Below are 14,507 nucleotides of genomic sequence, written 5' to 3' on the forward strand. Positions count from 1 at the left end.
GAAAGAGTGCAAGGCCATCACTATAGAAATGGAGGCCGAATTTGAAGGGGATGCTTTGGCGTTGAACGCCAGTAAGGGAGTCCTTACTGGGCATTCAACGCCCAAAGAAGAGCCATTCCTGGCGTTGAACGCCAGTAAGGGAGTTCCTACTGGGCGTTCAACGCCCAAAGAGGAGTTATCCCTGGCGTTGGACGCTAGTAAGGGAGGGAGTCCTTACTGGGCATTCAATGCCCAAAGTGGCACAACAGCTGGCATTGAACGCCAATAATGGGGCTGCTGGGCATTCAACACCCACTAAAAATTCCCTATTGATGCATTGAAGGCAACTAAGGCTCATGAAGAGACTATAAAAGTTCCATTGAATTCCTTGTTACAAATTATGGATTATGAAGATCACTCCTCCTCTAATGAGGAAGAGGAATCTAGGGAAGAGCAAGTTGCTTGTTACCTAGGAGTCCTCATAAAGCTAAATACCAAGTTATTTAGAACAGAGACATTGGAGGAAGAACCTCCAGTGCCTTGGTTCAAAAGAAACTATCTTAGAAGCTGCCGGATCCCGGACGCTTCCTAATTCCTTGGACCATAGGCACCATTACCTTTGAGAAGGGTTTGTGTGATCTAGGGTCAAGCATAAACCTCATGCCACTCTCTGTAATGGAGAGACTGAGAATCTTTGAGGTACAAGCTACAAGAATCTTAATGAATCCAAATTTTACGATGTATTTTGGTTTGATTTGAGTTGATTTCATCACTTAAACCCACATTTATTCATTCAAATAGCATACTTTTGTGTTCTCTCCCTTAATTGAGCCTAATTGTGAAAACATGCTTTTTTGTGCTTAATTTAATCAATTTTATTCCATTTACATTCCATTCGATACCTTGATATTGTTTGTGAGTAATTTCAGATGTAGAAGGTAGGAATGGCTTGGTAAAGATGGCAGAAGAGCATGCAAGAGGGAGAAAACATGAAGAAAACAAATGAGAAGCACACATTGGAGTGTGCGTGCGAACAAACCACTAGGCGTACGCACAAGAACCACAAAGCCATGTGTGCGTATGCATAACATCCTGTGCGTGCGCACAAGAAGAAAATCAGCATGTGTGCGTACGCACACACCTATGCGTACGCACAAGTCCCAGCATGTGACTCATTTATTGCAAATCGCTGGGGGCGATTTTTGGGCCTCCAGAGCCCAGTTTTGGGACTTTCTAAAGCTGATTCTTCCTATATCAAAGGGGGCCTCACTCCATGTGAAGGGAGAAGAAATTAGGGTTAGTTTAGCATCATGTAAGTCATTTTCTAGAGAGAAAAGCTCCCCCTTCTCTCTAGAACTTGGGTTTCTTAGTTTAATTTCCTTGTAATTTCTCTTTCTAATTCTTGTTTTCATCTATTTTCTTTTACCTGTCTTTGTTCTATTCTTTTAATTTCCCTAGTTTATCTGGTTAATTTCTCATTTTGCTTACTTTTTATGTTTATGAGCACTGTTGTTATTTTGATTTCCATTTAATGCAATTTATGTTTCATGCTCTTTTATTGTTTAATTGAGTTGTTATTATGATTTTCTCAATTTTGGTAGTTGTAGATTTTATTATTTCAAGTTATTTTATCATGCTTTCTTTTCATGCCCACCAAGTGTTTGATAAAATACTTGGTTGGATTTTTGCCTAGTTTTTCACATCTTGGTTGGAAATTTGGGTAATTGGGTGAACTTGAGTGGTGGATGTCCATTCCACATTGTGTGAGGATTGTTAATTGATTTGGTTTTCACTAACACTAAGCCTTCCATTAATAGAGTTGGTAAGGACTTGTGGATTGAAATCAATTATGCCCTTTTGACTAATTCTCGATGTTAGGATTGACTAATTGGGATTAATTCCACACAATTACCATGTTTGTGGTCTATAACTAGGATAGGAATCCCTAATTCGCCAATTCTTGCCAAGAGCCCTTTTTGCCATTTAATTTCCATTTTCATTGCTTTACTTGCTTTCCATTTAATTACTTGCCATTTTAATTCTTGCCTCTTACAATCAAAACCCCAAAATCTCCCATAGCCAATGATTGAGCATTTAATTGCAACTCCTAGGGAAGACGACCCGGGAGTTCAAATACTCTCGGTTTATAATTTGATTTGAATTGTGACTATTTTTAGAATTAAAATTTGATTGTGAGAATTCATTGTTGGTTTGGACTATGCTACTAACGAAGTGATCTTTGTTTTGATTAATCCTAAACCGACAATAATTCTCTCTTACATCAAATTTTTTGCGCCGTTGCCGGGGAAGTTGCAATGGTGTTATATTGTTAGCTATTGTGCATATTGTGAATGTTGTGAATAGCTTATTTTTGGTTGATTGTGCATATGTTGCTTGCTTATTTTTGGCTATCGTGAATATTGATAATATGTGAATATGTGAATAATTTGTTTTTGATTGATTGCTTGTTTTTGTTAGTTTTAGGAGTTCATTTTATTTGTTCTTATTGCCTTTGGTTTTTATTTTCTTTTTATCCTATGAATTCTCACCCCTTGCACTTTGAGTTTGGTTGCTATTGTGTTATAGAGATTGAGAATTTCAAGTGTTTGTCACCAAGAAGGAATGAAGAAAAATCAATGAGATTGGGTGTACAAGCTTTGGAATCTCAAAAGCCTTGGAGAATGCAAGCTTGGGTGAGAGCTTCTCAATAAAGTCCAACTTAAGGACTCTAAATAGAAGTGCTAGGTGGGAGACACCCCACCATGGTAACATTGTTCTTACCTTCTCTTTTTGTTTATAATTTGATTTTATCGTATTTTGCTTATTTTAGTTAGCTTAGAATTAGTTTAATTTTGAGCTTAGATAGGTAAATTTTATTTTGGATCATGAATTTATGGGTTTTTTCATGTTTTAGGGTTGAATTTTGGTTGAGTTAAGGCTTAAAGCCTTAGATTTTGAAGAAAAAAGTTTTTTGGAAAAAATAGGGCATGTGCGTGCGCACACCCTTGTGCGAACGCACATAACATAAAAAATTTGCATCCTGTGCATACGCACACCAGCCTGTATGCCTTCTGTTGGGAGTGCTCGCACGTCTTGTGCGCGTGCATTCCCCTATGTTTTGCACTTTATGCGTTCGCACGCCTTTGTGCGTACGCATGCCACCTTCCCTTTGCGCAATCTATGCGTACGCACCAATATGTGAGTACGCACACTCCCTTACACCCATTCTGTTGGGAGCACTGGCACAGCTTGTGCGCATGAACCCATACCCCTTTTTTCCCTTGTGCGTGTGCGCGGATCTGTGTGCGCACGCACACATGATCCTTTCCTAAAAAAAAGTGTTTTGTGCGTACATACAAGCGCACAAGCTTGTGCTTATGCACACTTCTTGATCCCCTCTTTGCTCGGAGCATTCGCACATGTTGTGCGAGTGCACACATCCCCTGTTCTGCCTTGCATGCGTACGCACACATGCTTGTGCGTTCGCACAAGTGCTGTTTTGGGCAAAATTTTTATTTGCACTTTTTCTTAAGCCCTAACATACTTCCACCCCATCCATCCCTCTTTTCTCTTACTTTTTCTCTATTTTCTACTTATTCTTGTTAGTTTTATTTGCATCTCATTTTTATTTTAGTAATTATATTAGTTTTGCTTTAGTTTTTTGTTAATTAAATAAATTACAAGTGTTTGATTGATGATTGATTGGGTTGCTTCTTGCTTAAAATTTGGTTTAATTTTTGATGAATATGTGCACTGAGCATTAAGTCTTTGTTTGATTGCCTAATTAAATTTTGAGTTTGATTCATATGTTGTCGCGACCATGTGGGTTAAACTATATCCTTGTTTGGCATCTTGAAGTATGCACTTGTACTTAAGTGAATTGAGTTGAAAGTACTTGTTCATCATGATTTCCATATCGAATTCTTCACATTACAAGGCACTTGTTTGTTTTTAATGCTTTGCATTTGTTTGAGTGATTTAACTTGATTCTTATCAAGCTTGTCGCTTTTTGCAACAAGTACCTTTACCATGTGAGTATTTCATTATGTTTAAGGATAAACAAGTAGTTTTCTTTTCATCATGGAATTGGTTATTATTGATTGTGCCATTTTACATTCATCTTGCGCTTTCACTTGCACAATTTCAATTTCCAATATCAAATACTCAATTCACTTTAATTGTGGTTACCTAGGGTTGATTGTGCCTTAAGTTTTGCTTATTCTTTACTTGTAACCTAGGCCACTTAATCGAGGAACACATGCTATTTCTTCTGATTATGTGGTTACCTTTTTAACTGACCAATGTGTTGTGTTCTAAACTGCGCACACTTAGAATATACGCATTGTCTTCTATCATACCCCACACATCTTACTTTTCCTCAATTCTTGTTTATTTGATTTATCTAGCAACCCTGAGCCCCAGTGCTTACCAGCTGAAAGTGAAGCCCCATAGTTCTTCACCCCCGGATTGAGTACATGCACGGAAGACCGTGCAACATTTAAGTGTGGGGGAGGATCCGCAATTTTTGGGGCATAAATTTCTCTTTCTCAACACTTTGCATTAATTTCTAGTTCCTAGTTATTAGGTATTTTGTTAATATTTGTTTATCATTTCATTACATTGCACTTTGCTTAGTTGCTTGTATATATCTTAGCTTGCTTATAGCTTTATAGTATAAATATTTGCATGTTACCTAGTATAGGAAATAAGTTTGGTAGAACAATAAAGAATATTCAAGAAATCTCTTTTAGGGAATTCCATTGATTAGATTTGAAAAAACTTGTTTTTGAACTTGCTTGAAGTATTTTTATGGAACATAGAAAAGAGCTTGAACAAAAGACCAGTGAGACTTGAGCTTTAATTGTATGGTTGTATATTTTCAACCATAAATTTTATTCTTGTGTGTTATACTCCTTTTATGATTGTGATCTTAGATTTGCTTGAGTTTTTATGTCCTACATTTAATGTTTTGATTGCATTTAGTATGATTGAGGCCATTTTTGAAATTGAACTCACAAACCTATATGGCCAACCCTTACATCTACCTTTGTAAACCACTTTTGAGCCTTTAATTCCTCTTTGTTCTAATTTTAAGCACATTGGTGCACGAATTGTAAACCACACATTTCACAACTCGTACCACTAACCAGCAAGTGCACTGGGTCGTCCAAGTAATACCTTACGTGAGTAAGGGTCGATCCCATGGAGATTGTCGGCTTGAAGCAAGCTATGGTTATTTTGTAATTCTTAGTCAGGAGATCGATGATAAGAGTGATTATATTTATGAAGAGTAAAAAGCATAAATTAAATAGTACTTGTTATGCAGTAATGGAAAATAGATTGAGGTTTTGGAGATGCTCTGTCTTCTGAATCTCTGCTTTCCTCCTGTCTTCTTCTTCACGCACGCAGGTCTCCTTCCATAGCAAGCTGTATGTTGGTGGATCACTGTTGTCAATGGCTACCATCCGTCCTCTCAGTGAAAATGGTCCAAATGCGCTGTCACCGCACGGCTAATCATCTGTCGGTTCTCACTAATGTTGGAATAGAATCCATTGATCCTTTTGCGTCTGTCACTATGCCCAGCACTCGTGAGTTTGAAGCTCGTCATAGTCATCCCCTCCCAGATCCTACTCGGAATACCACAGACAAGGTTTAGACTTTTCGGATCTCAGGAATGGCCGCTAATAATCCTAGCCTATACCACGAAGACTCTGATCATGAACCAAGAGGCTAAGAGATACACACTCAATCTAAGGTAGAATGGGAGTGGTTGTCAGGTACGAGTTCATAGGTTGAGAATGATGATGAGTGTCACGGATCATCACATTCATCACGGTTAAGTACAAGTGAGTATCTTAGAATAGAAACAAGCGTGATTGAATAGAAAACAGAAGTAATTGCATTAATTCATCGAGACACAACAGAGCTCCTCACCCCCAATCACGGAGTTTAGAGACTCATGCCATAGAGATACAATGTAAAACATGAAAATTTCATGAGGTGTAAAATAAATCTCTAAAACTTGTTTAAATACTAAACTAGTAACCTAGGTTTACAAAAAATGAGTAAACTATGATAGATAGTGCATAAATCCACTTCCGGGGCCCACTTGGTGTGTGCTGGGGCTGAGACTTGAGCTTTACACGTGCCTAGGCTGTTTCTGGAGTTAAACGCCAGGTTGTAACCTGTTTTGGGCGTTTAACTCTAACTTGTAACATGTTTATGGCGTTTAACGCCAGAATAGGGCAGAGAACTGGCGTTGAACGCCAGTTTGCGTCATCTAAACTCGATCAAAGTATAAACTATTATATATTGCTGGAAAGCCCTGGATGTCTACTTTCCAACACAATTGAGAGTGCGCCATTTAGACTCCTACGGCTCCAGAAAATCCATTTCGAGTGTAGGGAGGTCAGAATCCAACAGCATCTGCAGTCCTTTTTTAGCCTCTGAATCAGAATTTGCTCAGGTCCCTCAATTTCAGCCAAAAAATACCTAAAATCACAGAGAAACACACAAAATCATAGTAAAGTCCAGAAATGTAATTTTTATTTAAAAACTAATAAAAATATACTAAAAACTAACTAAATTATACTAAAAATCATCTAAAAACAATGCCAAAAAGCGTATAAATTATCCGCTCATCACAACACCAAACTTAAATTGTTACTTGTCCCCAAGAAACTAAAAATCAAACTAGGATAAAAAAGAAGAGAATATACTATAAATTCCAAAATATCAATGAAGCTTAGCTCCAATCAGATGAGCGGGACTAGTAGCTTTTTGCCTCTGAACAGTTTTGGCATCTCACTTTATCCTTTGAAGTTCAGAATGATTGGCATCTATAGGAACTCAGAATTCAGATAGTGTTATTGATTCTCCTAGTTTAGTATGTTGATTCTTAAACACAGCTACTTTGTGAGTCTTGGCTGTGGCCCTAAGCACTTTGTTTTCCAGTATTACCACCGGATACATAAATGCCACAGACACATAACTGGGTGAACCTTTTCAGATTGTGACTCAGCTTTGCTAGAGTTCCCAATTAGAGATGTCCAGGGTTCTTAAGCACACTCTTCTTTTTGCTTTGGACCTCGACTTTAACCGCTCAGTCTCAAGTTTTCACTTGACACCTTCACGCCACAAGCACATGGTTAGGGACAGCTTGGTTTAGCCGCTTAGGCCAGGATTTTATTCCTTTTGGGCCCTCCTATCCACTGATGCTCAAAGCCTTGGATCCTTTTTATTACCCTTGCATTTTGGTTTTAAGGGCTATTGGCTTTTTGCTCTTGCCTTTTGGTTTAAAGAGCTTTTGGCTTTTTCTGCTTGCTTTTTTTTCTTTTCCCTTTTTTTTATATTTCGCAAGCTTTTGTATTCACTGCTTTTTCTTGCTTCAAGAATCAATTTTATGATTTTTCAGATTATCAACAACATTTCTCCTTTTCATCATTCTTTCAAGAGCCAACAATTTTAACATTCATACACAACAAATTCAAAAGACATATGCACTGTTCAAGCATTCATTCAGAAAACAAAAAGTATTGTCACCACATCAAAATAATTAAACGAGTTTCAAGGATGAATTCGAAATCATGTACTTCTTGTTCTTTTGTAATTAAAACATTTTTCATTTAAGAAAGGTGATGGATTCATAGGACATTCATAGCTTTAAGACATAGACACTAGATACTAATGATCATGTAATGAAGACACAAACATAAATAAAGCATAGAGAATGAAAACAGAAAAAATAAATAGACAAGGAGATTAAGGAACGGGTCCACCTTAGTGAGGATGGCGTCTTCTTCCTTTTGAAGAACCAATAGTGCTCTTGAGCTCCTCTATGTCTCTTCCTTGCCTTTGTTGCTCCTCCCTCATAGCTCTTTGATCTTCTCTAATTTCATGGAGGAGGATGGAATGCTCTTGGTGCTCCACCCTCAGTTGTCCCATGTTGGAACTTAATTCTCCTAGGGAGGTGTTAATCTGCTCCCAATAGTTTTGTGGAGGAAAGTGCATCCCTTGAGGCATTAGTGGTTATGGAAAAACAAAAAAAACAATGCTTTTTCCACACCAAACCTAAAATGTTTGTTCATCCTCGAGCAAAAGAATGAGGAAAGGAGGAGATGGAGATGTGTGGTGGGTTCTGCCAAGGGTGGGGGAAGTGTGTATGAAAAGGTGTGGCAGGTGGGGATCCTGTGGGGTCCACAGATCCTGAGGGGTCAAAGACTTATCATCCCTGCTCCATTGAGGCATGCAAAAACGCCCTTAGTGTGCAATCCTTGCGTTTAACGCCAGACTGCTGCTTGTTTCTGGCGTTAAACGCCAGCTTTTCTCCCTTTCTTGGCGTTAAACGCCAGTCTGGTGCTTGTTTCTGGCGTTTAACGCCAGCTTGATGCTTCTTTCTGGCGTTAAACGATAGTCTGATGCTTCTTACTGGCGTTTAAATGCCAGTAAGCTCTTCCTCCAGGGTAAGCTATTTTTAATGCTGTTTTTCATTCTGTTTTTGATTTTTCAGTTGTTTTTGTGACTTCACATGATCATCAACCTAAAGAAAACATAAAATAGCAATGGAAAATAAATAGATATAATTAAATAACATTGGGTTGCCTCCCAACAAGCGCTTCTTTAATGTCAATAGCTTGACAATGAGCTCTCATGGAGCCTCACAGATAATCAGAGCAGGGTTGGGGCCTCTCAACACCAAAAAATTTAGAGTTTGAATGTGGGGGTTTTGTTTAACTCTGTATTGAGAGAAGCTTTTCATGCTTCCTCTCCATGGTTACAGAAGGAGAACCTTGAGTTTTATAGTTTGCAATGTCTACAAACCATAGAGCTTCCTGAATAGTAAACAATTGCTCATTCGGAAAGGTTTCAGAGATCTCAGTAGGAGGGAGGGATGCTCCTGCTACTGGTTCTATCCTGGACAGGTGATCAGCTACTTGATTCTCTGTCCGTTTTCTGTCTCTTATTTCTATATCAAACTCTTGCAGAAGCAACACCCATCTTATGAGCCTAGGCTTTGAATCCTGCTTTGTGAGTAGATATTTAAGAGCAGCATGGTCAGTGTACACAATCACTTTTGATCCTACTAAGTATGATCTAAACTTGTCAATGGCCTAAACCACTGCAAGCAGCTCTTTTTCTATGGTTGTGTAATTTTTCTGGGCATCATTTAAAACATGGCTAGCATAATAAATGACATGCAGAAGCTTGTTATGCCTCTGTCCCAATACTGCACCAATGGCATGGTCACTGGCATCACACATTAGTTCCAAAGGTAATGTCCAATCTGGTGCAGAAATAACTGGTGCTGTGACCAGCTTAGCTTTCAGAGTTTCAAATGCCTGCAGACACTCTATGTCAAACACAAATGGCGTGTCAGCAGCTAGCAGATTGCTCAGAGGTTTTGCGATTTTTGAAAAATCCTTTATAAACCTCCTATAGAATCCTGCATGCCCTAGAAAGCTTCTGATTGCCTTAACATTGGTGGGTGGTGGTAATTTTTCAATTACCTCTACCTTAGCTTGATCCACCTCTATTCCCTTGTTCGAAATTTTATGCCCAAGGACAATTCCTTCAGTCACCATAAAGTGACATTTTTCCCAATTTAAAACCAGGTTAGTCTCTTGGCATCTTTTCAGAACAAGTGCTAGATGGTTAAGACAGGAGCTAAATAAGTCTCCAAATACTGAGAAGTCATCCATGAAGACTTCCAGAAATTTTTCTACCATATCAGAGAAGATAGAGAGCATGTACCTCTGAAAGGTTGCAGGTGCATTGCATATACCAAAAGGCATTCTTCTGTATGCAAATACTCCAGATGGACATGTGAATGCTGTTTTCTCTTGGTCCTGAGGATCTACTGCAATTTGGTTGTAACCTGAATAGCCATCCAAAAAGCAGTAGTATTCATGACCTGCTAGTCTTTCTAGCATCTGGTCTATGAATGGTAAAGGGAAGTGATCCTTTCTGGTGGCTGTATTGAGCCTTCTGTAGTCAATACAAATACGCCACCCTGTAACTGTTCTTGTAGGAACCAGTTCATTTTTTTTATTATGAACCACTGTCATACCTCCCTTCTTAGGGACAACATGGGCAGGGCTCACCTAGGGGCTATCAGAAATAGGATAAATAATCCCAGCCTCTAGTAACTTAGTGACCTCTTTCTGCACCACCTCCTTCATTGTGGGATTTAGCTGCCTCTGTGGTTGAACCACTGGCTTAGCATCATCCTCCAATAGGATCTTGTGCATGCATCTGGCTGGGCTAATTCCCTTAAGATCACTTATGGACCATCTAAGAGCTGTCTTGTGTGTCCTTAGCACCTGAATTAGTGCTTTCTCTTCCTGTGGCTCTAAAGCAGAGCTTATGATTACAGAAAAAGTGTCACCTTCTCCCAGAAATGCATATTTCAAGGATGGTGGTAGTGGTTTGAGCTCAAATTTAGGAGGTTTCTCCTCTTCTTGAGGAGTTTTCAGAGGTTCTTTTATTTCCTCTGGTTCCTCCAGATCAGGCTGAACATCTTTAAAAATGTCCTCTAGCTCTGATTCGAGACTCCCAGTCATATTGACCTCTTCCACCAGGGAGTCAATAATATCAACGCTCAGGCAGTCTTCTGGTGTGTCTGGATGTTGCATAGCTTTGACAACATTCAACTTAAACTCATCCTCATTGACTCTCAGGGTTAACTCCCCTTTTTGGACGTCAATGAGGGTTCGTCCAGTTGCTAGGAATGGTCTTCCTAGAATGAGAGTTGCACTCTTGTGCTCCTCTATTTCCAGCACTACAAAGTCAGTAGGGAAGGCAAATGGCCTAACCTTGACAATCATGTCCTCAATTATGCCTGATGGGTATTTAATGGAGCCATTAGCAAGTTGGAGACATATCCGGGTTGGTTTGACTTCTTCAGTTAACCAAGCTTTCTTATAGTGGATGCAGGTATTAGGTTGATGCTTGCCCTAAGATCACATAAAGCTGTCTTGGTGCAATTTCCCTCTAATATACATGGTATTATAAAGCTCCCGAGATCTTTAAGCTTTTCTGGGAAGCTTTTCAGAATGACTGCACTGCATTCTTCAGTGAGGAGAACTCTTTCAGTTTCTCTCCAATCCTTCTTATGACTCAAGATCTCCTTCATGAACTTGGCATAAGAGAGTATTTGCTCAAGTACCTCTGCAAATGGAATCTTTATTTCAAGAGTCCTGAGATAGTCTGCAAAGCGGGCAAATTACTTATCCTGCTCCGCTTGGCAGAGTTTCTGAGGATAAGGCATTTTAGCTTTATATTCTTCAACCTTAGTTGCTGCAGGTTTATTTCCTACAGAGGCAGGTTGAGAAGCCTTCTTGAGGGAGTTATTATCAGCACTTGTAGGTGTCTGATCCCTCACTAGCGTTTGAACACCAGAACTAAACATGGATTGGGCATTGAACGCCAGATTCTTACCCTTTTCTGGCGTTTGAATGCCAAACTTATTCCTCTATGGGCTCTTACTATCCTCAGAGGGATTTTGGGTAGCAGGTTGCTCATCCTCTGTCAGCTGTTCTTTTCATGGCTTTCTACTACTTTGAGTTGAGGTATTTAATGTTTTTCCACTTCTCAATTGAACTGCTTGGCACTCCTCTGTTATCTGTTTTTCTAATTGCTGTTTTGTCTGATTCAATTGTGATTCCATATCCTTGTTAGCATTTTTGGTTTCTTGTAGCATCTCCTGAACTTCTGCTAACTTCTTGTTATAGAAGATAGTTGCTGATTGAGTTCAGCAACTTGTTCCTGAGGACTAAAGTCAGTTGATACTTCCTTGCCTTCTTTTTTCATGGAGGACTCATTACTTATGTACAGATGCTGATTTGTAGCAACTATATCGATAAGCTCTTGAGCCTCTTCAATAGTCTTTCTCATGTGTATAGATCCACCAGCTGAGTGGTCTAGAGATACCTGAGCTTTTTCTGTAAGCCCGTAGTAGAAGATATCTAACTGCACCCACTCTGAAAACATTTCAGAGGGGCATTTCCTTAGCATCCCTCTGTACCTCTCCCAGGCGTTATAAAGGGATTCATCATCCTCTTGTTTAAAGCCTTGGATGTCCAGCCTTAGCTGTGTCATCCTTTTTGGAGGGAAATATTGATTCAGGAATTTGTCTGATAACTATTTTCATGTTCTTATGCTTGCTGTGGGTTGGTTATTTAACCACCTCTTAGCTTGATCTTTTACAGCAAACGGAAATAGCAACAGCCTGTATACGTCCTGATCTACCTCCTTGTCACGCACTATGTCAATAATTTGCAAGAACTGCGCCAGAAACTCAATAGGTTCTTCCTGTGGAAGACCGGAATACTGACAATTTTTCTGCACCATGACAATGAGCTGAGGATTTAGCTCAAAACTGCTTGCTTTGATGGGAGGTATACAGATGTTACTCCCATATGCAGCAGTAATGGGGTTAGTATATGACCCCAGAGTCCTTCTGGACTGTTCATTTCCACTTAGGTCCATGATGGAGAAGGGGAGATGATGCGGATTGCAAATAAAATATATTTTTTTTTGAAAACCGAAATTACAATAAAATAAAATAAAATAAAATAAATGAAAAATTGACTATAATTTCAAAAATTTGAAGAAAAAGAAATAAAAGAAAATTGAAAATTAAATTAATTAATTAAAAAGATTTAAAAAAAGATGTGGGTGAGGATTTTTCGAAAAAAAATGAAGAGAGAGAAATTGGTTAGGAAGTTTTGAAAAAGATATGTCTTAAAATTAAAGATACTTGTAAGAAAATAAAATAAAAAAAGAAAAGATATGAAAAAGATTTGATTTTAAGATTTGAGATTAGAAAAGATAAGATAAGCTGGGTAAGAGAAGATAAGGAATTTAAATTAAAAAGTTTTGAAATTTGAATTTTGAAATTTGAAATAAGATAAGATAAGATTTTGAAAAAGATATGATTTTTTTGAAAAAGATTTGAATTTTGAAATTTTAAAACTAAGATAAGATAAAATAAAAAATTTTAAAATAAAATCTGAATTTTTAAAAGGAAAATTTGAAAAATCAATTAAAATAAAGGAAAAAGATATTTTTGAATTCAATGAGGAAAGAAAAAAACAATAAAAAGACACAAAACTTAAAATTTTTAGATCTAATGCTCCTTATTTTCGAAAATTTGGAGGAAAAACACCAAGGAACACTAAACATAAAAATTTTAAGATCAAAACACAAGCAAGACTCAAGAACACCTTGAAGATTCACAAGAACACGAAGAACAAAAATTCAAAGACTCAAAGGACTCAAGAACATAAAAAGGAGGAACACCAAACTTAAAATTTTTAGAAAACCAAAAATAAATTTTTGAAGATTAAATAAGAACTAACAAAAAAACACCAAACTTAAAACTTGACACAAGATTTAATCAAAGAAAGATTATTTTTGAAAAGATTTTAGAAAGAAAGACTCAAAGGAGCAACTATTCACAAGAACATAGACACATTCAACAAATGCAAGGATTAAACAGAGAAAACTATAAATTTTTTTTTATTTTGGATACTAATAATTCGAAAATGCACAAGAAAAACAAGAAAAAATACAAAACAAGAAAAACTAAAGATCAAACAAGGAAAATAAACAAGAACAACTTGAAGATTAAGAAAAAAAACTAAGAACATATAATTCGAAAAATTGAAAGAAAAATAAAATCATGCAATTGACACCAAACTTAAAATATGAAACTAAACTCAAACAGAAGACTAAATCATGAAGTTATTGGTTTTAAAAATTTTTGAAAAAAAAATTTAGAAAAATAAAATAAGGATTTTAAAATTTTAACCAAAAACAATAATAGAAGACTCTAAACCAAAAAGAAAAATTTTTCCTAATCTAAGCAACAAAAATAAACTGTCAGTTGTCCAAACTCGAACAATCCCCAGCAACGGCGCCAAAAACTTGGTGCGCGAATTGTAAATCACACCTTTTCACAACTCGTACCACTAACCAGCAAGTGCACCGGGTCGTCCAAGTAATACCTTACGTGAGTAAGGGTCGATCCCACGGAGATTGTCGGCTTGAAGTAAGCTATGGTTATTTTGTAATTCTTAGTCAGGAGATCGATGATAAGAGTGATTATATTTATGAAGAGTAAAAAGCATAAATTAAATAGTACTTGTTATGCAGTAATGGAAAACAGATTGAGGTTTTGGAGATGCTCTGTCTTCTGAATCTCTGCTTTCCTCCTATCTTCTTCTTCATGCACGCAGGTCTCCTTCCATGGCAAGCTGTATGTTGGTGGATCACCGTTGTCAATGGCTACCATCCGTCCTCTCAGTGAAAATGGTCCAAATGCACTGTCACCGCTAATCATGAAGTTTAGAGACTCATGCCATAGAGATACAATGTAAAACGTGAAAATGTCATGAGGCGTAAAATAAATCTCTAAAAGTTGTTTAAATACTAAACTAGTAACCTAGGTTTACAAAAAATGAGTAAACTATGATAGATAGTGCATAAAATTACTTCCGGAGCCCACTTGGTGTGTGCTGGGGCTGAGA

The 14,507-nt window shown here is 37.7% G+C and overlaps 1 long non-coding RNA gene across 1 annotated transcript in view; it reads left to right on the plus strand.

Moving 5' to 3' along the window:
• LOC110263310 overlaps positions 1–5,315 on the plus strand; it is a 17,270-nt gene extending 11,955 nt beyond the window's left edge. The window contains exons 2-3 of the long non-coding RNA XR_002348722.1: positions 3,039–3,041; positions 5,306–5,315. This is a non-coding gene — a long non-coding RNA (uncharacterized LOC110263310). The remainder of the gene's footprint in view (positions 1–3,038; positions 3,042–5,305) is intronic.

This window comes from Arachis ipaensis, chromosome B06, assembly GCF_000816755.2.
Source record: "Arachis ipaensis cultivar K30076 chromosome B06, Araip1.1, whole genome shotgun sequence".
In the NCBI taxonomy this organism is placed as follows: domain Eukaryota; kingdom Viridiplantae; phylum Streptophyta; class Magnoliopsida; order Fabales; family Fabaceae; genus Arachis; species Arachis ipaensis.